Genomic DNA, 24,672 nt, shown 5'->3' on the forward strand with positions numbered 1-24,672 from the left:
AGCAATGAACTCACTCCCGACAGCCACGTCTCCACGGCCTGCGAACGACACGGAGGTGTTGTCCCGAAGGCTCCCGGCGATAGCGGAGGTGGCCCTGGGGGCGCCTCAAGGCGGCGTCCCAGACGTCATACTCGTGGGGTTCAAGGTCCCCACGGATCGTGTTGATGAGAGCCACAGCAAGCCGGGTTCTCAGCCGAACACTATTCCGGAGCCTTCAGTGGTTCCAGACTTAGGCGGGCAGCCCCTCGTTTTGGAGGGAGGGCCATCTGTATCAAGGACTTTCGTTGCGCCCCAGGCACCGGATTGTCTGCTGGAAGCGCTTCACGGCGCTTCCCTAGATGAAGAGCACCGTACTCTCATGAGTGCGGTGATTCAAAAGGTTTCGTCCGCCAAGAGCGGACTAACCAAAGCCTGCACCAGCCTCCTAACAGGCTTTGAGGTAATCAGTAAAAATATGTGAAGTTACCACCCGATAGGTAGTAGCCCCTGGTACTCTGTTTGGTGTTCAGAAAGAAAAACCAAACGGAGGGTCAATTATAATCCGCAGGAGTCTAACAATAAGGTTGAATGTAAATAAACAGGTTGTGCTGCTGGCCGCTGCTACTCGCACGGCCGAAATCGCCGGCCTACGCAGGACTTAGAGTGGGCACAGAGAGCTCGGCCTCGCGAGGAGGCAGCTCGAGGAGAGCAAAGGTGAATGATTCCCCTCTCTCATATAATGAATAGTAAATAAAATTTGATTATGCTAACAACGAAACATCGTGATATGGTAACAGAGGCCACCAACGAAGTGGCGTCTCTCAAGAAGGCGTTGTCCGAGGCCGACCACAAAGCGGCCTTGGAACTCAAAGAGCACAAAAAGTAAGAGGCCCGAGTGGGCGAGGTACAAGAAGAGCTCCAGGAGCTCGGCAAGAAGCTTGAGTCTACAGAGCATGAGCTGAAAGCAAAAGAGGCCGAGCTTGCGAAGGCCCTTACAAATATAAAAGATGCCAAGGCCGAAGCCGAGAGGGCACAGCAGGAGATCCAGGAGGCCAAAAAGATAGCGGCGAGTAAGAAATTTTTTATGCAAAGCAAACATGTGGAGGAGGCGTTTATTTTACTTACCCGAATCCGGAGCTCTCCAAGGGCATTCGCAGATCTGCCACGCAGCGTATCAGATGCCGCGGAGTTCTACCATGCCCAGGAGGGGAGCTCAACGGAGAAGCTGTTCTGGTCCCAGTATGCTGGGGCCGAACATCCAATGCCTCTGAGTGACCAACTGAAGCAGTTGGTCGAACTCCACAAGGCGGCCGATGTGGCTATGAAGGATCTCATAGTCCGGATATGGCCTGGTGAGCTTCTGCCCAGCAGCTACTTCGGCCTGATCAAGCAGATGTGGATGCATGTCCGCGACTAGAAGTCATCAAGCGATCCATTTGCATTGAGGCTGCCCGTCGGGCCCTTGCCCATGCAAAGGTGCATTGGGGAAAGCTGGATGCGGAGAAGCTGGTGAAGGAACGGCCGCCGGAGGGCAAGCCACATCGTGTCCCCGAGAAGTATTATGATGGCGTGATGAAGGGTGCTTGCCTCGTGGTCGATGAATGTACTAAAGACATAATTTTTGAATGAATTCACCTATGTCATGTTTGTAATTTAAAGACGAAGTTACTTGTGCTATGTAGCGCTTTTGTTATTTAAAATATTACCTTCTGTGCGGCTGTTTATCTAATTCTGAAAGTAGGCCAGTCATCGGCTTCCGCCCCCATGTAACTAGTACTGGGGTGTTCGTGGAAAACCCGGACACTCTTTATCCAAATGTTTGGTCCCTTAAGGAGGTGTCCAGCGCATCGAACAAGGCAATCGGACTATACGGCTTTATAACCTTCACTTAGCCATACAAGTCTATGATTTTAAATTTCGGCGAAGCCCCTAGAATCCGGAAGGCCGAATTGGGGCGCTATACACGCCTATATCGTACAAAGCCGAATTATCGCCTAAAGCGAAAAATCTTTAAGGATTTTAAGACCTCTCGAATAACGACCAGCTCTCGCCACATCATGCCGGACAGTTTTGTGCTTTCTCTACTGAGATGCTCGTCCAGAAAAACTAGGGCACAATCGCAGTAGTTCTTCCTGCGCTACCTTAGCCGAATTAACGGAAAGTAAGGCACCAAAATAAGGGAGCCGGGCTATCCCAACTGTAACCCAAGACATGATTCGGAGCTGATGCATATAATGCTATAAGTTTGGGGTGCCACACTGTTGAAAGTGTTCGGACTTGTCGTGCCGTATGATGGGGCGCCATAAGAAGCCCCTGGCAGACTAAGCGTACCAAAGTGTACGGATGCAAAATCAAGTAGACATTTATAAAAAAATGCTCAAATAAAAATAAGTAAGCTGACGCTATATATGGTCTCCCATTGATAAATAATACGTTTAAGCGTATGTTTACAATGAATGCATTAAGCGGGGATAAATAGGATTATTTGACATATCCTATCCAGGAGCAGGCTACGTATAGATAGATAAAGCAGGAACAACGATCGTGAATAGATTCCACCTGGGTGTTTCCTGGTGTGCCTGAAGCCTGTTACCTCCTGGGTTTCCTCTCCTTTGTAAGTCCGACAATCCGTCTCTTCTGGAGAAGCTGCACCAAAGCGATGTCCTTAAGGGTAAAAGGAAAGGTTACAAAGCAATACCGTACTGTTGACTGAGCCACTGCTACGCCTCCGCCTGTGCCCATGGTATTTTGAGTGCGTAATTGTGTACGCATGGCACGAATGCTGCTTGCGTGGGACTTGGGCAGAGGCCGGACTGCTAGTCATGCTCTTGACGTGCCTGCTGATCCTGTTGCGGGGTGTTCTGCCCTCGCTTGACGGAACTTGAGGTTGTCGTCGCCGGATTGGTGGTTTGCCGGAGGAGGCCGCATTGTACTTCGGCCGCAAGGGCCGCAGTGTGTTCTTCTGTATGGAGAGAGCGGTCCATATTTCCGTTGACTGTTATGACCCCGCGCAGGCCTAGCATCTTGAGCTTGAGGTATGCATAGTGTGGTACCGCATTGCATCTGGCAAATGCGGTTCGTCCGAGCAGTGCGTGGTAACCACTGCTGAAAGGGACGATATCGAAGATTAGCTATTGGCTTCGTAAGTTATCCGGAGATCTGAAGACCACTTCCAATGTTATAGAGCCCGTACAACGGGCCTCTACTCTAGGAATGACACCCTTAAAGGTGGTTTTGGTGGGCTTAATCCTTGAAGGATCGATGCCCATTTTGCACACTGTGTCCTGATAAAGCAGGTTCAGGCTGCTGCCTCCGTCCATAAGGACTCTTGTGAGGTGAAATCCGTCTATAATTGGGTCTAAAACCAATGCGGCTGAGCCGCTGTGATGGATGCTAGTAGGATGATTCCTACGATCAAAGGTGATCAGACAAGCTGACCATGGGTTGAATTTGGGGACGACTGGCTCCATCGCGTATACGTCCCGTAATTCTCGCTTCCATTCCCGCTTGGGGATGTGGGTGGCGTAGATCATGTTGACCGTTTTCACCTGGGGGGAAATTTCTTCTACCCCCCCCCCCCCCCCCCATGTTCAGACGCCGGGGCTCATCGCCATCATCACTATGAAGCCCCTTGTCCTTGTTTTCGGCGTTTATTTTGCCGGCTGATTCTCCGGGCTGTTGAGTAATGTGGCTCAAGTCATCGGCATCCGGAGGTCGCACATATGTGCCCTGGAAGTTGTCAAGAAATGCATCTTCCGGATTTTCCCAACTGCCAATGGAATTTGTGGGCATGCTGTTTAGCCAGTGTCGGGCAGGTCCTTTGAGCTTAAGGGGAAGATACTCTATGGCATGTAGATCATCTCCGCAGGCCATGTGAATGTGGAGAAGCAAATCCTCGATCCATACCGCGGGGTCTGTTGTTCCATCGTATGATTCGATGTTTACGGGTTTAAACCCTTCTGGGAATTCATGATCCATCACTTCGTCAGTGAAACAAAGGGGGTGTGCGGCGCCTCTGTGCCGGGCTATGTTGCGGCGCATTCCGGCTGTGTCTGACTGGTTGTATTCGGCCCGGACAGATTTGCTGTTAGTGTATCCGGTATGACGGTCCTCGTCATGTGCTTCGGCGCGCCCCCGTGATCCGTAGATCGATCTTGGTTGTCCTGCGGTGTTACCCAGTTTATCGCGCAGGTCCTGAGTATTGCCCCGGAATGTAGTAAACCGGCGCGGAGCTATAGGCTGGTATTCCGGCTGATATGCCGTTTTGTCTCGACCTCGAGGCGTCCGGTCAGCCGTTTGGCGCTCGAGTCCATATTCCTCGACTACCAGGACTTCTGTCCATCTATCTGTGAGCAGATCTTGATCAGCTTGAAGCTGCTGCTGCTTCTTCTTCAGGCTTCTAGCAGTGGCAATAAGCCGGCGCTTGAAGCGCTCCTGCTCTGCGGGGTCTTCGGGTACGCAAAACTCGTCGTCGCCGAGGCTAACCTCGTCTTTGGAGATGGGCATGTAGTTGTCCTCCTCCGGATACCTGTCCGTCACCTGTTCATCTGGGCTGTCATGCCCGTCTTCCTGTTCGGCCTGCTCGAAGGCGGGCTGTTCGGGGTTGTATTCATCGTCGGCACCGTCCGGATTATTATCGTCTTCGGTGTCGGTATTTCCTTGGCGGGGCTTGGAGCGGCGCTGGCGACGCCCATGCTTTGTTTTTTTCTTGGAGGGGTTAGCCTCCGTTGCCTCATCGCCATTGGTTTCTTTTGGAGTGTCCACCATATATATATATATCATATGAAGAAGTGGCTGTCCACCGCCCTGTGAGCGGTGGCTCCTGTATGTCTCCTGCATCGTCTTCCATACTGTCGATGTCTTCAAAGTCGAAGTCGAGCACGTCGGTTAAATCATCGATCGTGGCGACAAACTGGGTGGTGGGTGGGCAGCGAATTCCTTCGTCGCCTGCTTCCCACTCAAGCCGGACATAGTTCGGCTCAGAGCCTCCTGACATAGAGAGAGACTTTAGTGAGTTCAGCATGTCACCAAAAGGCGAGTGCTGAAAGATGCCCGCAGCGGTAAACTCCATCACCGGAGCCCAACCTGGCTCGGCTGGCTCGAGAGTGTGCGGGCCAGGGCCAACAGCCGGATAAGAGTCCGGGGGCCCAGGGTTACAGGCCTCCACAAAGGTGAGACCTGTGTTCGGCTCCACCGCCGATGAGTGTGCGGCCTGCGGGGCGGGGTCCAGCCCTCCGTCCATAGGCAACGCAACCTGCCCTGGATGTAGATCCGAGGCAGCTTCGGGGATGATGTCCCGAGCATTGTCCGACAGCAGGTCTAGGCCATGCTCGTCGTGACTGTCCGGCGTTCCTGGCGCAGGCTCGAATCCGTCCAAGATCAAGTCTCCGCGGATATCTGCCGTGTAGTTCAAGTTTCCGAACCTGATCTGGTGGCCAGGAGCGAAGCTATCGATCTACTCCAACTGGCCAAGCGAATTGGCCCGCAGGGTGAAGCCGCCGAACACAAAGATCTGTCCGGGGAGAAAAGTCTCACCCTGGACCGTGTTGTTGACGATTGAAGACGCCATCAAGCCTCGAAGCGACGACACAGAGGAAGTCTTAGTGGAAGCACCAATGTCGGTGTCAAAACTGGCGGATCTCGGGTAGGGGGTCCCGATCTGTGCGTCTTAGGCTGATGGTAACAGGAAGCAAGGGACACAATGTTTACCCAGGTTCGGGCCCTCTCGATGGAGGTAAAACCCTACTTCCTGCTTGATTAATATTGAAGATATGAGTAGTACAAGAGTAGATCTACCACGAGATCGTAGAGGCTAAACCCTAAGAGCTAGCCTATGATGGTATGATTGTAATTGTGATCGGCCTTCTAAGGACCATCCTCTCCGGTTTATATAGACACCGGAGAGCTAGGGTTTACATGGAGTCGGTTACAAGGAAGGAAACATAATATCCGGCTTGCCAAGCTTGTCTTCCACGCAAACGAGAGTCCCATCCGGACACGAGCCGAAGTCTTGAGTCTTGTATCTTAACGCTTCTATAGTCCGGACGATGTATACAGTCCGGCTGTCCGGATACCCCCTTACCCAGGACTCCCTCAGTTAGGTTTACCTTAATCCTTCTTTCGTAGTTGCGGATGCTTGCGAGAGGGGTTAATCATAAGTGGGAGGCTTGTCCAAGGAAGGGCATTACCCAAGCACCGGTCCACCCAGATATCAAATTATCAAAGTAACGAACGCGAATCATATGAGCATGATGAAAACTAGCTTGACAGTAATTCTCATGTGTCCTCGGGAGCGCTTTGCTTTATATAAGAGTTTGTCCAAGCATGTTCTTTGCTACAAAAAGGATTGGGCCACCTTGCTGCACCTTAGTTACTTTTGTTACTTGCTGCCCATTACGAATTACCTTATCACAAAACTATCTGTTGCCGATAATTTCAGTGCTTGCAGAGAATACATTGCTGAAAACCGCTTGTCATTTCCTTCTGATCCTCGTTGGGTTCAATGCTCTTACTTATCAAAAGGACTACGATAGATCCCCTATACTTGTGGGTCATCAAAGGTCAAGTAGCATGGTTCTGTTCATTGTTCTATAAATGGACATAGTGCAGATGGTATGATAGTTGAGTTTATCTAATAAAGGTCCATGGTTCGAATCCCCTTGAGCTCAATATCGTTTGCGTCAAAACCAACTAACCAGTTAATACAATGGCAAGCGAGTTTTTTGTGAGCACGAGCGATTAAATCAGTACAAACGTCCGTGAAAACCGCATCGAGTGGCGTGCATGCACGTCCGACGGCTCCGGAGATGTTCGGTTCTATTGCAAAAGACAGATAATGCACGATCATCTCACGCCATTCGATCAAGAGTGGACGACATTGGGGTCATTTAGATCTATCGTAGAATTACTATCGTCTGGAGTTTAGCTTTCTCGTTATCTGAAAGAGTTGGTACATGCCTCAAACTTACTGTACTCTTTCTTTTTGGCCCTTAATGTGAGCCATTTTAGTTCCTCCTTAAAAAAATCTTGTGCGTATATAAGTTGGGCGTAATATCTTTGAAAATGAAGTCGTTTCTTGTGGTCCAAATTGCCAAAGATGCTTGGATGATGAGCTCCACGTAAAAAGGTACATGGAGAAGATGCTTAAGGTGATTAATCTCTTCCTGTAATCTTGAATAATTGGGTGACCAAGTGGGAGAGAGATATGTCTAGAAAATTTGGGCAAAGGGGCAATGCATTTTTCTTTGTTGAAAAAATGAGGTTTTTCCCCGGCCTCTGCATCAAGCCATACACACAATCATTTTACTAAATAATAGAGCCACCAAGTATGAATCTTAACTCAGGTACGAAAGCAAATGCAAGTCATAAAACAAAATTCCACAAGCGGCAAAAATAGGACACTATGCCTAAACACCTTTCCAATTATTGGACCTTCAACCAAACCGGTTGTACGTATTCCATACTACCGTCTCCCAGCGGTTGCACCTAAAGATCATATGCTCCTTGACTTCCAAACGGCTGAGTAATGACCACGTACGGATCCAGCCATATGCCCGGAAGATAACCTGCAAAAAGTTTGTGATATTAGTTTGGTTAAAAATAACATCATTCTGACAATTCCAAATAGCCCAAAGTAACACTACTAGGAAAAGGCCTACTAATAGCGCACCGGTTTTGCCTACTAATGGCGCACTACCAGTGCGCCATTAGTAGCACGCCATTAGATTTTTTTACTAATGGCGCACCACAGGTGCGCCATTAGTATCTGGTATACTAATGGCGCACCTGGCAGTGCGCCATTAGTATGTAACTCCATGCGCCATCAGTATGCCTCCCGGGGGGGCATATGTAACCATGTGCTTTGTCATACAAATGGCGCACTCTGCCTTGATGCGCCATTAGTATGAATATTTGGTTTTTTTTTTGCTTTTCTTATTTTTCCACAGGTTACAAAATATATTATTGGACAGAATATAGACAGCGGCACACAGCAACATCAGATTCATCGAATACAATAGAAGATTAGTCTCCAAATACAATTCATCATATTAGTCTCCGAATTCAAAAGACGGAACAAAGATAAAACATTACAAGTCTGAAGACCGCGAGTATCGAGTTTGTCTTCACATTACAAGTCGATATCGGTCATCTAAACTACCATCACATAAAAGAGAGTTGTGGTCATCACGATGAGCATCATCGCGATCAAACTGGTCTTCATCCGGTTCCTCCAACGCTCCCTCCTCTCTCCCGCTAGATAGCGGGCATATCTAGATTCGGCCTCCGCCCTAGTGGTGTACCCTTTGTAACTGTTACCACTGAAACGGTGAACCTGTCTCCGACACTCCTCTCAGTCGTCGTAGACTCCGGGAACCTTACCCTTGTACACGACATACAGCGGCATCTCTATGCACAAGCCAAACAACAGACAATACATAAGCAATATGTAAGTATGCAACAAAAGGATCAAAGAGAAAAGCAAGACATTAATAGCACGATTCATGGTCCTACTAATAAATAGCATCGATTACATCTAAGTTGAACGACTGTCCAAACCAAAGAGACATACGAATTCATTAAAGTTTAATTACAACATGAGCCAATCAATGTTTTAGAACTACACATCACTACTTTCGACTCGACTCATCGGACAGGAGCGTGGATGAAGCCGCCGTCTGTCGTGATGGTCATGAAATCGCGGTCGTTGTCACCCTGCATTTGTAGCGTTCCATCTATCTCATTGTTGGACGGTTGATATCTAAGGTATAACTGCCCCGACATATGAAGGACATCTTGATGGATGATGTCCGCAAAGTCCGACTGGATGCGAAAGAATTCTTCTCTGAGGTTGACGCAGCAGAACTTCGTATTGTGTGAGAACATGTGCTTGCCGTTCTTACGAACAGTCCTGGTGAAGGTGCCTCCAGATTTGGCGTAGCCGGGGAGAACATCATCAAGAACTTTCTTGACATTTGTGTAGTCTATCTTGGAGTTACGGTTCGGGTCGAAATACGTGGCCATGGAATATTTCGGGCTTAAGAGGATGAGTGTGCAATGTGTGTCACTGCACAGAACACGGAATGTTAGAAAAAAAGAACGATCGAAATCTAAGAAATCATATGTTACGGGGCGGTTAAGGGATGACTTACTCGGGAAAGTAAGCCACAAGGAAGTTATCCTTATCTGGGTTTGCCAGAATGACACCTTCGAGGTGTGAACTCGCAACTTGGCGGTCCCCAGCGCTGCTCAAGTGCTTGGCAGGCATGTAGAAGGGGTCGACTATCACGATGTCCGGGGTCTTGTCTCTAATGATCCGCATCTCCATACTCAGCGAAAACAGCCGAACGAAGGTGTAGTGCAGCGGATGAAGGTTAAACATAGCAAAGATGTCATCAAACCGCAGGATGATCGTACCCCCGATGTTTTGATGAGATGTATGTTGTCTCTCCTCTAGTGGTGTTATGTGAACGTCGACTACATGACACTTCACCATGATTTGGGCCTAGGGGAAGGCATTGGGAAGTAATAAGGAGACGATGGGTTGCTAGAGTGACAGAAGCTTAAACCCTAGTTTATGTGTTGTTTCGTAAGGGACTGATTTGGATCCATATGTTTCATGCTATGGTTAGTGTCGATGTCAAAACTGGCGGATCTCGGGTAGGGGGTCCCGATCTGTGCGTCTTAGGCTGATGGTAACAGGAAGCAAGGGACACAATGTTTACCCAGGTTCGGGCCCTCTCGATGGAGGTAAAACCCTACTTCCTGCTTGATTAATATTGAAGATATGAGTAGTACAAGAGTAGATCTACCACGAGATCGTAGAGGCTAAACCCTAAGAGCTAGCCTATGATGCTATGATTGTAATTGTGATCGGCCTTCTAAGGACCATCCTCTCCGGTTTATATAGACACCGGAGAGCTAGGGTTTACATGGAGTCGGTTACAAGGAAGGAAACATAATATCCGGATCGCCAAGCTTGTCTTCCACGCAAAGGAGAGTCCCATCCGGACACGAGCCGAAGTCTTGAGTCTTGTATCTTGACGCTTCTATAGTCCGGACGATGTATACAGTCCGGCTGTCCGGATACCCCCTTATCCAGGACTCCCTCAGTAGCCCCTGAACCAGGCTTCAATGACGATGAGTCCGGCGCGCAGTCTTGTCTTCGGCATTGCAAGGCGGGTTCCTCCTCCGAATACTCCAAGGTTATTATCGAACACGTAGATCGTGTCCGGATCTGCAAAATGATCTCCACATACCACCGTAGAGAGAATGATACTTCAGCTGACAACTTTTAGACGACGTGACATGCCATTAGAGCCAGGTCATTATTCGAACCGTTTTTTCACAACCAGCCACAGCGCGTATTGCGAGGCGGTTTCCTTGACACGTCTTGTCAAAGCAGAGATCATGTCCCCTTATCACGGGATTCTCATCAATACGGGTATGGGTAATCCCCCCGTGCCATCAATCGTGGCTCTTGGGAAGTAGCAATTATCAACAGGCTAGTGGGAAGGCGCACTGCTTTCGTCGCCTCTATAAAGGGATAAGAGTTCCCCATTCTTACCCACGCCTTCTTCCTCCCTCGCATACTCTTGCCCCCTCGAGCTCCAGCGCCCTAGTCCAGGTTTTCTCCGCACAGTTAGTCATGTCCGGAGCAGGAGGCAAGTGGGTGGCTTCCACCGCGACAGAGAAGAAGATCACGAATCTCCGGGCGGCCGGATACTTGGCCGCAGATATAGCGCACTGGATACCAGACGAGGGGCAGGTCATTCCAACTCCAGGACCCCACGAGAGGGTCGTGTTCCTTGCCCACTTCGTCCGTGGACTGGGGTTTCCACTCCACCCCTTCGTCCGCGGGCTCATGTTCTACTACGGGCTAGACTTCCATGATCTAGCTCCGAACTTCGTCCTCAACATCTCGGCATTCATCGTCGTATGCGAGGCTTTCCTCCAGCATCAAGGCTCATTTCGGCTTGTGGCTGCAAATCTTTTGCGTGAAGCCGAAGATCGTGAACGGCCGACAAGCGGAGTGCGGAGGAGCCATGGTGGGCAAAATGCCTAATGTCACCTGGCCTGATGGCTCCTTTGCAGAAACCGTGAAGGGGTGGCAATCGGGGTGGTTCTACATCACCGAGCCACGCGACGCCAACTAGGCGGCAGCCCCCGACTTCCGACCTGGAACCCCTATGCGGCTCACCTCCTAGGAATAGAAGGGCCTGCTATGGGGCGAATCAACAGAGATGACCAGACTCATCAACTGCATCAAGGACATGAAGGACAATAACATCAACCTTGTCAACATGATCCAAGTCATGCTCATTCACCGGATTCTGCCGTGCCAAAGGCGGGCATTCAATCTGTGGGAGTTCGTCCCGGCCGAACACCGGACGCTCCAGAGGCTCTACGGCATGAAGCACAAGAACGCGTGGAAGGCGTTGTTCAAGGCCAGCGAAGTACCTCCTCTCATAACCGAGGACCGTGGGCTCCACGCCGCACGGCACCCTACCCAGGTGAGTTCTTAGGCTGCCACCGGGTCCGGTTCTTCCCAATGTATTCATGGAGAATTCCTAAGTGATCGTGTATATTTGTTTAGGAGTATGTGGAGACAGCGGAGCGGATTGACAGTCCGGCTCTGTTGCCAGAAAGCCCAGCCAATGATCTTCTGACGAAGATGCTGGTCCCGGCGCCCTATAAGGGGCCGGAGAAGAAGGCCGATAAGAAGGCCCCGGGGACCCGAAAGGGTCTCGAAGTACGGTTGCGCAAGCCTCGTCCGAAGACGACGAGGCGCACACCTCCCCCGAAGGGGAAGAAGAAGAAGAAGAGGAGGCCGCCCCGTCCGGAAAGGATGGGGGGCCTGAGACGGATGGACCAGGGGGTCAGGAGAGGCCCCCGGCGTAAGGCCGTCATACCCTTGTCGTCCGATGACGATGAGGCTGATTCCTCCCGCGGAGGCGGGGAGGAACAGGGAGAAAATCCACCTCCCCGTACTGGGGGAGGGAAGAATAGGAAGGCCGCCCTGTGGGAGAGACCTGGGATGTCCAAGAAGGGAAAGGTGTCCCTTCCGGACTACTCTGCCACCGCCGCCGATAGCGAGGAAGGGTGGCTGCCCAGGAAGAAGCCCCTAGTGTGATCGTAAGTATCCGCACTCATCATAATTTCGCTTCATAGTTTTGTTTATAATGCCGAACTTGTATGCAGTCCGGCTAGGGCCCATCCGGAAGTGTCGTCTTCGGACGGGTCCTTGAGTGAGTCAGCAATGAACTCACTCCCGACGGCCACGTCTCCTCGGCCTGCGGACGACACGGAGGTGTTGTCCCGAAGGCTCCCGGCGATGGCGGAGGTGGCCCTGGGGGCGCCTCAAGGCGGCGTCCCAGACGTCGTACTCGCAGGGTTCAAGGTCCCCGCGGATCGTGTTGATGAGAGCCACAACAAGCCGGGCTCTCAGCCGAACACTGTTCCGGAGCCTTCAGTGGTTCCGGACTTAGGCGGGCAGCCCCTCGTTATGGAGGGAGGGCCATCTATATCAAGGACTTCCGTTGCGCCCCAGGCACCGGATTGTCTGCTGGAAGCGCTTCGCGGCGCTTCCCTAGATGAAGAGCACCGTACTCTCATGAGTGCGGTGATTCAGAAGGTTTCGTCCGCCAAGAGCGGACTAACCGAAGCCTGCACCAGCCTCCTAACAGGCTTTGAGGTAAGGAGTAAAAATATGTGAAGTTACCACCCGATAGGTAGTAGCCCCTGATACTCTGTTTGGTGTTCGGAAAGAAAAACCAAACGGAGGGTCAATTATAATCCGCAGGAGTCTAACAATAAGTTTGAATGTAAATAAACAGGCTGTGCTGCTGGCCGCTGCTGCTCGCACGGCCGAAATTGCTGGCCTAACGCAGGACTTAGAGCGGGCACAGGGAGAGCTCGGCCTCGCGAGGAGGCAGCTCGAGGAGAGCAAAGGTGAATGATTCCCCTCTCTCATATAATGAATAGTAAATAAAATTTGATTATGCTAACGACGAAACGTCGTGATATGGTAACAGAGGCCACCAACGAAGTGGCGTCTCTCAAGAAGGCGCTATCCGAGGCCGAACACAAAGCGGCCTTGGAACTCAAGGAGCGCAAAAAGCAAGAGGCCCGAGTGGGCGAGGTACAAGAAGAGCTCCAGGAGCTCGGCCAGAAGCTCGAGTCTGCGGAGCATGAGCTGAAAGCAAAAGAGGCCGAGCTTGCGAAGGCCCTTACAAATATAAAAGACGCCAAGGCCGAAGCCGAGAGGGCACAGCAGGAGATCCAGGAGGCCAAAAAGATAGCGACGAGTAAGAAATTTTTTATGCAAAGCAAACATGTGGAGGAGGCGTTTCTTTTACTTACCCGAATCCGGAGCTCTCCAGGGGCATTCGCAGATCTGCCACGCAGCGTATCAGATGCCGCGGAGTTCTACCGTGCCCAGGAGGGGAGCTCAACGGAGAAGCTGTTCTGGTCCCAGTATGCTGGGGCCGAACATTCAACGCCTCTGAGTGACCAACTGAAGCAGTTGGTCGAACTCCACAAGGCGGCCGAAGTGGCTATGAAGGATCTCATAGTCCGGATATGGCCTGGTGAGCTTCTGCCCACCAGCTACTTCGGCCTGATCAAGCGGATGGTGGATGCCTGTCCGCGACTGGAAGTCATCAAGCGATCCGTTTGCATTGAGGGTGCCCGCCGGGCCCTTGCCCGTGCAAAGGTGCATTGGGGCAAGCTGGATGCGGAGAAGCTGGTGAAGGACGGGCCGCCGGAGGGCAAGCCGCATCGTGTCCCCGAAAAGTATTATGATGGCGTGATGAAGGGTGCTTGCCTCGTGGCCGATGAATGTACTAAAGACATAATTTTTGAATGAATTCACCTCTGTCATGTTTGTAATTTAAAGACGAAGTTACTTGCGCTATGTAGCGCTTTTGTTATTTAAAATATTACCTTCTGTGCGGCTGTTTATCAAATTCTGAAAGTAGGCCAGTCGTCGGCTTCCGCCCCCGTGTAACTAGTACTGGGGTGTTCGTGGAAAACCCGGACACTCTTTATCCAAATGTTTGGTCCCTTAAGGAGGTGTCCAGCGCATCGAACAAGGCAATCGGACTATACGGCTTTATAACCTTCACTTAGCCATAGAAGTCTATGATTTTAAATTTCGGCGAAGCCCCTAGAATCCGGAAGGCCGAATTGGGGCGCTATACACGCCTATATCGGACAAAGCCGAATTATCGCCTAAAGCGGAAAAATCTTTAAGGATTTTAAGACCTCTCGAACAGCGACCAGCTCTCGCCACATCATGCCGGACAGTTTTGTGCTTTCTCTACTGAGGTGCTCGTCCGGAAAAACCAGGGCACAATCGCAGTAGTTCTCCCTGCGCTACCTTAGCCGAATTAACGGAACGTAAGGCACCAAAACAAGGGAGCCGGGCTATCCCAACTGTAACCCAAGACACGATTCGGAGCTGATGCATATAATGCTATAAGTTCGGGGTGCCGCACTGTTGAAAGTGTTCGGACTTGTCGTGCCGTATGATGGGGCGCCATAAGAAGCCCCTGGCAAACTAAGCGTACCAAAGTGTACGGATGCAAAATCAAGTAGACATTTATAAAAAATGCTCAAATAAAAATAAGTAAGCTGACGCTATATATGGTCTCCCATTGATAAATAATACGTTTAAGCGTATGTTTACAATGAATGCATTAAGCGGAGATAAATAGGATTATTTGACATATCCTATCCAGGAGCAGGCTACATACAGATAGATAAAGCAGGAACAACGATCGTGAATAGATTCGACCTGGGTGTTTCCTGCTGTGCCCGAAGCCTGTTACCTCCTGGGTTTCCTCTCCTTTGTAAGTCCGACAATCCGGCTCTTCTGGAGAAGCTGCACTAAAGCGATGTCCTTAAGGGTAAAAGGAAAGGTTACGAAGCAATACCGTACTGTTGATTGAGCCACTGCTACGCCTCCGCCTGTGCCCATGGTATTTTGAGTGTGTAATTGTGTACGCGTGGCACGAATGCTGCTTGGGTGGGACTTGGACGGAGGCCGGACTGCTAGTCATGCTCTTGACGTGCCTGCTGATCCTGTTGCGGGGTGTTCCGCCCTCGCTTGACGGAGCTTGAGGTTGTCGTCGCCGGATTGGTGGTTTGTTGGAGGAGGCCGCATTGTACTTCGGCCGCAAGGGCCGCAGTGTGTTCTTCTGTACGGAGAGAGCGGTCCATATTTCTGTTGACTGTTATGACCCCGCGCGGGCCTGGCATCTTGAGCTTGAGGTATGCATAGTGTGGTACCGCATTGAATCTGGCAAATGTGGTTTGTCTGAGCAGTGCGTGGTAACCACTGCGGAAAGGGACGATATCGAAGATTAGCTCTTCGCTTCGGAAGTTATCCGGAGATCCGAAGACCACTTCCAATGTTATAGAGCCCGTACAGCGGGCCTCTACTCCAGGAATGACACCCTTAAAGGTGGTTTTGGTGGGCTTAATCCTTGAAGGATCGATGCCCATTTTGCGCACTGTGTCCTGATAAAGCAGGTTCAGGCTGCTGCCTCCGTCCATAAGGACTCTTGTGAGGTGAAATCCGTCTATAATTGGGTCTAAAACCAATGCGGCTGAGTCGCTGTGACGGATGCTAGTAGGATGATTCCTACGATCAAAGGTGATCGGAAAAGCTGACCATGGGTTGAATTTGGGGACGACTGGCTCCATCGCGTATACGTCCCGTAATTCTCGCTTCCGTTCCCGCTTGGGGATGTGGGTGGCGTAGATCATGTTGACCGTTTTCACCTGGGGGGAAATTTCTTCTGCCCCCCCCCCCATGTTCAGACGCCGGGGCTCATCGCCATCATCACTGTGAAGCCCCTTGTCCTTGTTTTCGGCGTTTATTTTGCCGGCCTGTTTAAATACCCAGCAGTCTCTATTGGTGTGGTTGGCTGGCTTGTCCGGGGTGCCATGAATTTGGCACGAGCGCTCCAGTATGCGGTCTAGACTGGATGGTCCCTGATTGTTTCTCTTGAATGGCTTCTTCCGCTGACCGGATTTGGATCCGCTGAATCCGGCATTGACCGTAGTGTCTTCGGTGTTGTCACCATTGTTCCGTCGCTTGTGTCTGTTGTGCTATGGCTTGCCATTATTGTCCCGGACATCTGAAGTTCCAGAATGTGGCGTAGTGCTACTGCGAGCCAACCAGCTATCTTCGCCCGTGTAAAAGCGGGTCATTAGTGTCGTGAGAGCTGCCATGGACTTTGGTTTTTCCTGCCGAGGTGTCTGGCGAGCCACTCATCACGGATATTATGCTTGAAGGCCTCCAGGGCTTCGGCGTCCGGACAGTCGACTATTTGGTTCTTTTTAGTAAGGAACCGAGTCCAGAATTTCCTGGCTGATTCTCCGGGCTGTTGAGTAATGTGGCTCAAGTCATCGGCATCCGGAGGTCGCACATATGTGCCCTGGAAGTTGTCAAGAAATGCGTCTTCCAGATTTTCCCAACTGCCAATGGAATTTGCGGGCAGGCTGTTTAGCCAGTGCCGGGCAGGTCCTTTGAGCTTAAGGGGAAGATACTAGATGGCATGTAGATCATCTCCGCGGGCCATGTGAATGTGGAGAAGGAAATCCTCGATCCATACCGCGGGGTCTGTTGTGCCATCGTATGATTCGATGTTTACGGGTTTAAACCCTTCTGGGAATTCATGATCCATCACTTCATCAGTGAAGCAGAGGGGGTGTGCGGCGCCTCTGTGCCGGGCTATGTCGCGGCGCAGTCCGGCTGCGTCTGACTGGTTGTATTCGGCCCGGACGGATTTGCTGTTAGTGTATCCGGTATGACGGTCCTCGTCATGTGCTTCGGCGCGCCCCCGTGATCCGTAGATCGATCTTGGTTGTCCTGCGGCGTTACCCAGTTTATCGCGCAGGTCCTGAGTATTGCCCCGGAATGTAGTAAACCGGCGCGGAGCTATAGGCTGGTATTCCGGCTGATATGCCATTTTGTCTCGACCTCGAGGCGTCCGGTCAGCCGTTTGGCGCTCGAGTCCTTATTCCTCGACTACCAGGACTTCTGTCCATCTATCTGTGAGCAGATCTTGATCAGCTTGAAGCTGCTGCTGCTTCTTCTTCAGGCTTCTAGCAGTGGCAATAAGCCGGCGCTTGAAGCGCTCCTGCTCTGCGGGGTCTTCGGGTACGCAAAACTCGTCATCGCCGAGGCTAACCTCGTCTTCGGAGATGGGCATGTAGTTGTCCTCCTCCGGATACCTGTCCGTCACCTGTTCATCTGGGATGTCATGCCCGTCTTCCTGTTCGGCCTGCTCGAAGGCGGGCTGTTCGGGGTTGTATTCATCGTCGGCACCGTCCGGATTATTATCGTCTCCGGTGCCGGTATTGCCTTGGAGGGGCTTGGAGCGGCGCTGGCGACGCCCATGCTTTGCTTTTTTCTTGGAGGGGTTAGCCTTCATTGCCTCATCGCCATTGGTTTCTTTTGGAGTGTCCACCATATATATATCATATGAAGAAGTGGATGTCCACCGCCCTGTGAGCGGTGGCTCCTGTATGTCTCCTGCATCGTCGTCCATACCGTCGATGTCTTCAAAGTCGAAGTCGAGCACGTCGGTTAAATCATCGATCGTGGCGACAAAGTGGGTGGTGGGTGGGCAGCGAATTCCTTCGTCGCCTGCTTCCCACTCAAGCCGGACATAGTTCGGCTCAGAGCCTCCTGACAGAGAGAGAGAGACTTTAATGAGTTCAGCATGTTACCAAAAGGCGAGTGCTGAAAGATGCCCGCAGCGGTAAACTCCATCACCGGAGCCCAACCTGGCTCGGCTGGCTCGAGAGTGTGCGGGCCAGGGCCAACAGCCGGATAAGAGTCTGGGGGCCCAAGGTTATAGGCCTCCACAGAGGTGAGACCTATGTTCGGCTCCACCGCCGATGAGTGTGCGGCCTGCGGGGCGGGGTCCAGCCCTCCGTCCATAGGCAACGCAACCTGCCCTGGATGTAGATCCGAGGCAGCTTCGGGGATGATGTCCCGAGCATTGTCCGACAGTAGGTCTAGGCCATGCTCGTCGTGACTGTCCGGCGTTCCTGGCGCAGGCTCGAATCCGTCGAAAATCAAGTCTCCGCGGATATCTGCCGTGTAGTTCAAGTTTCCGAACCTCATCTGGTGGCCAGGGGCGAAGCTATCGATCTACTCCAACTGGCCAAGCGAATTGGCCCGCAGGGTGAAGCCACCGAACACAAAGATCTATCCGGGGAGAAAAGTCTCACCCTGGACCGTGTTGTTGACGATTGAAGACGCCATCAAGCCTCGAAGCGACGACATAGAGGAACTCTCAGTGAAAGCACCAATGTCGGTGTCAAAACTGGCGGATCTCGGCTAGGGGGTCCTGATCTGTGCGTCTTAGGCTGATGGTAACAGGAAGCAAGGGACACAATGTTTACCCAGGTTTGGGCCCTCTCGATGGAGGTAAAACCCTACTTCCTGCTTGATTAATATTGAAGATATGAGTAGTACAAGAGTAGATCTACCACGAGATCGTAGAGGCTAAGCCCTAAGAGCTAGCCTATGATGGTATGATTGTAATTGTGATCGGCCTTCTAAGGACCATCCTCTCCGGTTTATATAGACACCGGAGAGCTAGGGTTTACATGGAGTCAGTTACAAGGAAGGAAACATAATATCCGGCTTGCCAAGCTTGTCTTCCACGCAAAGGAGAGTCCCATCCGGACACGAGCCGAAGTCTTGAGTCTTGTATCTTAACGCTTCTATAGTCCGGACGATGTATACAGTCCGGCTGTCCGGATACCCCCTTACCCAGGACTCCCTGAGTTAGGTTTACCTTAATCCTTCTTTCGTAGTTGCGGATGCTTGCGAGAGGGGTTAATCATAAGTGGGAGGCTTGTCCAAGGAAGGGCATTACCCAAGCACCGGTCCACCCAGATATCAAATTATCAAAGTAACGAACGCGAATCATATGAGCATGATGAAAACTAGCTTGACAGTAATTCTCATGTGTCCTCGGGAGCGCTTTGCTTTATATAAGAGTTTGTCCAAGCATGTTATTTGCTACAAAAAGGATTGGGCCACCTTGCTGCACCTTAGTTACTTTTTTTACTTGCTGCCCATTACGAATTACCTTATCACAAAACTATCTGTTGCCGATAATTTCAGTGCTTGCAGAGAATACATTGCTGAAAACCGCTTGTCATTTCCTTCTGATCCTCGTTGGGTTCGATGCTCTTACTTATCAAAAGGACTATGATAGATCCCCTATACTTGTGGGTTATGAAAGGTCAAGTAGCATGGTTCTGTTCATTGTTCAATAAATGGACATAGTGCAGATGGTAGGATAGTTGAGTTTATCTAATAAAGGTCCATGGTTCGAATCCCCTTGAGCTCAATATCTTTTGCGTCAAAACCAACTAACCATTTAATACAATGGCAAACGAGTTTTCTGTGAGCACGAGCGATTAAATCAGTACAAACGTCCGTTTAAAACCGCATCGAGTGGCGTGCATGCACGTCCGACGGCTCCGGAGATGTTCGGTTCTATTGCAAAAGACAGATAATGCACGATCATCTCACGCCATTCGATCAAGAATGGACGACATTGGGGTCGTTTAGATCTATCGTAGAATTACTGTCGTCTAGAGTTTAGCTTTCTCGTTATCTGAAAGAGTTCGTACATGCCTCAAACTTATTGTACTCTTTCTTTTTGGCCCTTAATGTGAGCCATTTTAGTTCCTCCTTAAAAAAATCTTGTGCGTATATAAGTTGGGCGTAATATCTTTGAAAATGAAGTCGTTTCTTGTGGTCCAAATTGCCAAAGATGCTTGGATGATGAGCTCCACGTAAAAAGGTACATGGAGAAGATGCTTAAGGTGATTAATCTCTTCCTGTAATCTTGAATAATTGGGTGACCAAGTGGGACAGAGATATGTCTAGAAAATTTGGGCAAAGGGGCAATGCATTTTTCTTTGTTGAAAAAATGAGGTTTTTCCCCGGCCTCTGCATCAAGCCATACACACAATCATTTTACTAAATAATAGAGCCACCAAGTATGAATCTTAACTCAGGTAAGAAACCAAATGCAAGTCATAAAACAAAATTCCACAAGCGGCAAAAATAGGACACTATGCCTAAACACCTTTCCAATTATTGGACCTTCAACCAAACCGGTTGTACATATTCCATACTACCGTCTTCCAGCGGTTGCACCTAAAGATCATATGCTCCTTGACTTCCAAACGGCTGAGTAATGACCACGTACGGATCCAGCCATATGCCCGGAAGATAACCTGCAAAAAGTTTGTGATATTAGTTTGGTTAAAAATAACATCATTCTGACAATTCCAAATAGCCCAAAGTAACACTACTAGGAAAAGGCCTACTAATAGCGCACCGGTTTGGCCTACTAATGGCGCACTACCAGTGCACCATTAGTAGCACGCCATTAGAATATTTTACTAATGGCGCACCTGGCAGTGCGCCATTAGTATGTAACTCCATGCGCCATCAGTATGCCTCCCGGGGGGCCATATGTAACCATGTGCTTTGTCATACTAATGGCGCACTCTGCCTTGATGCGCCATTAGTATGAATATTTGGGTTTTTTTGCTTTTCTTATTTTTCCACAGGTTACAAAATATATTATTGGACAGAATATAGACAGCAGGACACAGCAACATCAGATTCATCGAATACAATAGAAGATTAGTCTCCAAATACAATTCATCATATTAGTCTCCGAATTCAAAAGACGGAACAAAGATAAAACATTACAAGTCTCAAGACCGCGAGTATCGAGTTTGTCTTCACATTACAAGTCGATATCGGTCATCTAAACTACCATCACATAAAAGAGAGTTGTGGTCATCACGATGAGCATCATCGCGATCAAACTGGTCTTCATCCGGTTCCTCCAACGCTCCCTCCTCTCTCCCGCTAGATAGCGGGCATATCTAGATTCGGCCTCCGCCCTAGTGGTGTACCCTTTGTAACTGTTACCACTGAAACGGTGAACCTGTCTCCGACACTCCTCTCAGTCGTCGTAGACTCCGGGAACCTTACCCTTGTACACGACATACAACGGCATCTCTATGCACAAGCCAAACAACAGACAATACATAAGCAATATGTAAGTATGCAACAAAAGGATCAAAGAGAAAAGCAAGACATTAATAGCACGATTCATGGTCCTACTAATAAATAGCATCGATTACATCTAAGTTGAACGACTGTCCAAACCAAAGAGACATATGAATTCATTAAAGTTTAATTACAACATGAGCCAATCAATGTTTTAGAACTACACATCACTACTTTCGACTCGACTCATCGGACAGGAGCGTGGATGAAGCCGTCGTCTGTCGTGATGGTCATGAAATCGCGGTCGTTGTCACCCTGCATTTGTAGCGTTCCATCTATCTCATTGTTGGACGGTTGATATCTAAGGTATAACTGCCCCGACGTATGAATGACATCTTGATGGATGATGTCCGCAAAGTCCGACTGGATGCGAAAGAATTCTTGTCTGAGGTCCGCGTCCTGGATTGCCGACAAGTTCGCGGCCCAATCTTTGAGATTATCTGGTAGCAGAAGTTGATGATGGTCCCTTACGATCGCCTGCATGTGATGGAGGGCGTAGTAGGCATCCTTCTGACCGCCAGGCGGCTGCTTGACGCAGCAGAACTTCGTATTGTGTGAGAACATGTGCTTGCCGTACTTACGAACAGTCCTGGTGAAGGTGCCTCCAGATTTGGCGGAGCCGGGGAGAACATCATCAAGAACTTTCTTGACATTTGTGTAGTCTATCTTGGAGTTATGGTTCGGGTCGAAATACGTGGCCATGGAATATTTCGGGCTTAAGAGGATGAGTGTGCAATGTGTGTCACTGCACAGAACACAGAATGTTAGAAAAAAAAGAACGATCGAAATCTAAGAAATCATATGTTACGGGGTGGTTAAGGGATGACTTACTCGGGAAAGTAAGCCACAAGGAAGTTATCCTTATCTGGGTTTGCCAGAATGACACCTTCGAGGTGTGAACTCGCAACTTGGCGGTCCCCAGCGCTGCTCAAGTGCTTGGCAGGCATGTAGAAGGGGTCGACTATCACGATGTTCGGGGTCTTGTCTCTAATGATCCACATCTCCATACTCAGCGAAAACAGCCGAACGAAGGTGTAGTGCAGTGGATGAAGGTTAAACATAGCAAAGATGTCATCAAACCGCAGGACGATCGTACCGCCGATGTCGCCATCCACAAAGCCCTTGCCCTCTGGCACCTTGGCCACGAAAACCAGGTATGCCACATCCTTCTCTCTGAGAAGCCGCTTCTCCAAAGAAAGAACACTGTCGTGCAGACTCCGCATAGCACCGGTTGCAGCATTCAGCATATTTGGCGGTAGCATCGCCCTAACCGCCACATGCACCCTCCTCGAGATATCCTTAGGTGAAGGTGGCCCGTCCTGAGCACGGATCGAACTCGGTGCCCGCTGGCTCGCACCGGTGCCCTTGTTAGTCTTTCGTTTCCATCCCTTCTTCTTGATCTCCTGTAATGGGACCGAGTTCTGCTCATAGACCGCCTTCTTGAGCGGGTTGGGGCTGATAATATTTCGCACCTCAGCTATCTGAGGCTCGGTGAAGGCGGGAGCTGGAGGCGTCTCCTGAGAACTGAACGCCAGATGACGCCTATTGCAATTGGATTTCTCTGTCGTACCAGCTAGATTGCGGTCGTCTTGGTTGGGTTCTTGAGAAAGAAGCCCGCAGAACTCGTTAGCGTACCCATGTTCGGCAAAGTACTTATCGACTTTGGTAAATGTACCATCGTCGATGTCGTCGTCGTCCGGATCCTGTGCCATAGGGATGTCCGACATAGGGATGTCCGGCAGGTCCGGTAGCGTTGCGGCGTTCTTGCCATGGCTTGGCGTCGGCACGACTGGCGGTCTTGTCTGTGGGGTGGTGTCCCCCGCCCCCAAACGAATCTAGCTCTTCGGCCAAAGCAGCGGCCAGTTTACGTAGGCGCTGAGGGTCATCTCCTCTTCTTCGTCGGCCCCAGCGGGTCGAACTGGAGGTAACAGCTCGTCGCAGCCTGGCAGCACCCGAACCACTTCAACCCTATACGCTGTGGGTGGCATCGGATTACCGTGGAACATGCGGTTGCCCGGTTGAACGATTCTGCCCTTGGCGACATCGACCAACTCGGCGCCCACGAAGTGCAGAAGAGTGCAAGGAACGTCGACGGTGCCCTGCGAAAACATGTACAGGGCGTCAGGGATGCCCAGTCAAAGGCAAGGAGATGAAGTCATCGGCCGAGAGGCTTAGTTACCGTGATGCCGTCGAGCTCGGCTAATGTCGAGGCACCACCAACGGCGGGCGTGCAACTGACGGAGGGGGCGCTTGCTGGCGAGGTGCCGACCGGCGTACACCCGGGTGCATTAAGCTCCAACGCCCGTGCCGGCGCCGGAGACACGAATACCGCCTCCGCCGGAGACACCAATGGCGCCGCCACCGGAGACACCAATGGCGCCGCCTGCGCGTTGTGCGAGTTGCTGGCCGTGAAGCTGGGAACCGGGGGAGGCCCCTGTTGGCCGCCCGCAATCCACGTCGTCAGCCCATGAATCAACGTAGGCACCATGGCGTTGAGCTTCGTTCCCAGTTGTTGTTCCACTTGCTCTTGGACAAGCTCCGGAATTCACGCCACTTGTGCCTTGAGTGCTTCAACCTCACGCGTCTGGCTTCCCGAGCTGGCCTTTTTCTCCTTCCGCACACCAACGGTATAGTATGACCCCCATTTTGTGGACAAGCCTTTGCCGGCCACACGACCAACTGACGTCGGCTTAGTGAGCTTATCCTTGCTTTTCATTACGTTCAACGCCCTATTTAAAGGGGTGTCGAAAGGGGAGCTCTGAGACTACCCCACTCTACTGCTTTCTGTTTCCTGCGAAAGGATCGTGAACCATTTAGAAATATTGAGGATTAATTAGAGTGCAACCATATGGAGCTAATTACGCGGGGGTGTATTCCTTACTAGAACAAGCTCAAGCGGCCTGGTCTTCGGATCCGTGGTAAGCTCCTTTGTTATCGGGTCCTCCTTGTACCGGGCCCTGACATAGTTCCTGGTCTGCTTGTTACCGTTGTATTTCTCGAAACTGGGCGGTAGGCCTTGCTTGGCACGCTCCGCGTCCTCCTTGTCCCATATAGGCTCCGCCACTCTGTAACCGCCGGGACCGAGTTTGTGTTCCCCTAAGTTCAACTCCCGCATTTCTTTCCCCCACTGACTTGATTCGGTGGTTGCACTGCTCTCACACTTTATCTTGAACTCCTTGTAGTCATCTTCGCTCATCAAAGGATATTTCGCCTTGATCTTCTCATAACTATCACCTTTATCAATCATTCTCTTCACCGCGCTTCTCCAAGTAGACAGGGCCGTGCTCATCTTCGTGAGGGCGGCACTGTTCACTTTATTCCCTGAGAGGCGTGTGTTTTCAAATTTGGCGGGGAACTTGTATCGTTCGTGCAGCTTCGTGAAGAGGAGGTTGCGCAAATTCCCTCGGTCCTTATGCCTAAGGTTCTCGGTGTTGATCGAGACGGTGCTCCGGAGAATGCACCCGAGCTAAACCGAGTACCCCTTGACTATATGTTTGGGCTCCGTTGGATTCCCGTCGGAGTCCACTTGAGTGAATTCCTCCTTGAGGGTGCGGAGCGCATTCGGG

The sequence above is a fragment of the Triticum aestivum genome, chromosome 5B, assembly GCF_018294505.1.
Source record: "Triticum aestivum cultivar Chinese Spring chromosome 5B, IWGSC CS RefSeq v2.1, whole genome shotgun sequence".
NCBI lineage: Eukaryota > Viridiplantae > Streptophyta > Magnoliopsida > Poales > Poaceae > Triticum > Triticum aestivum.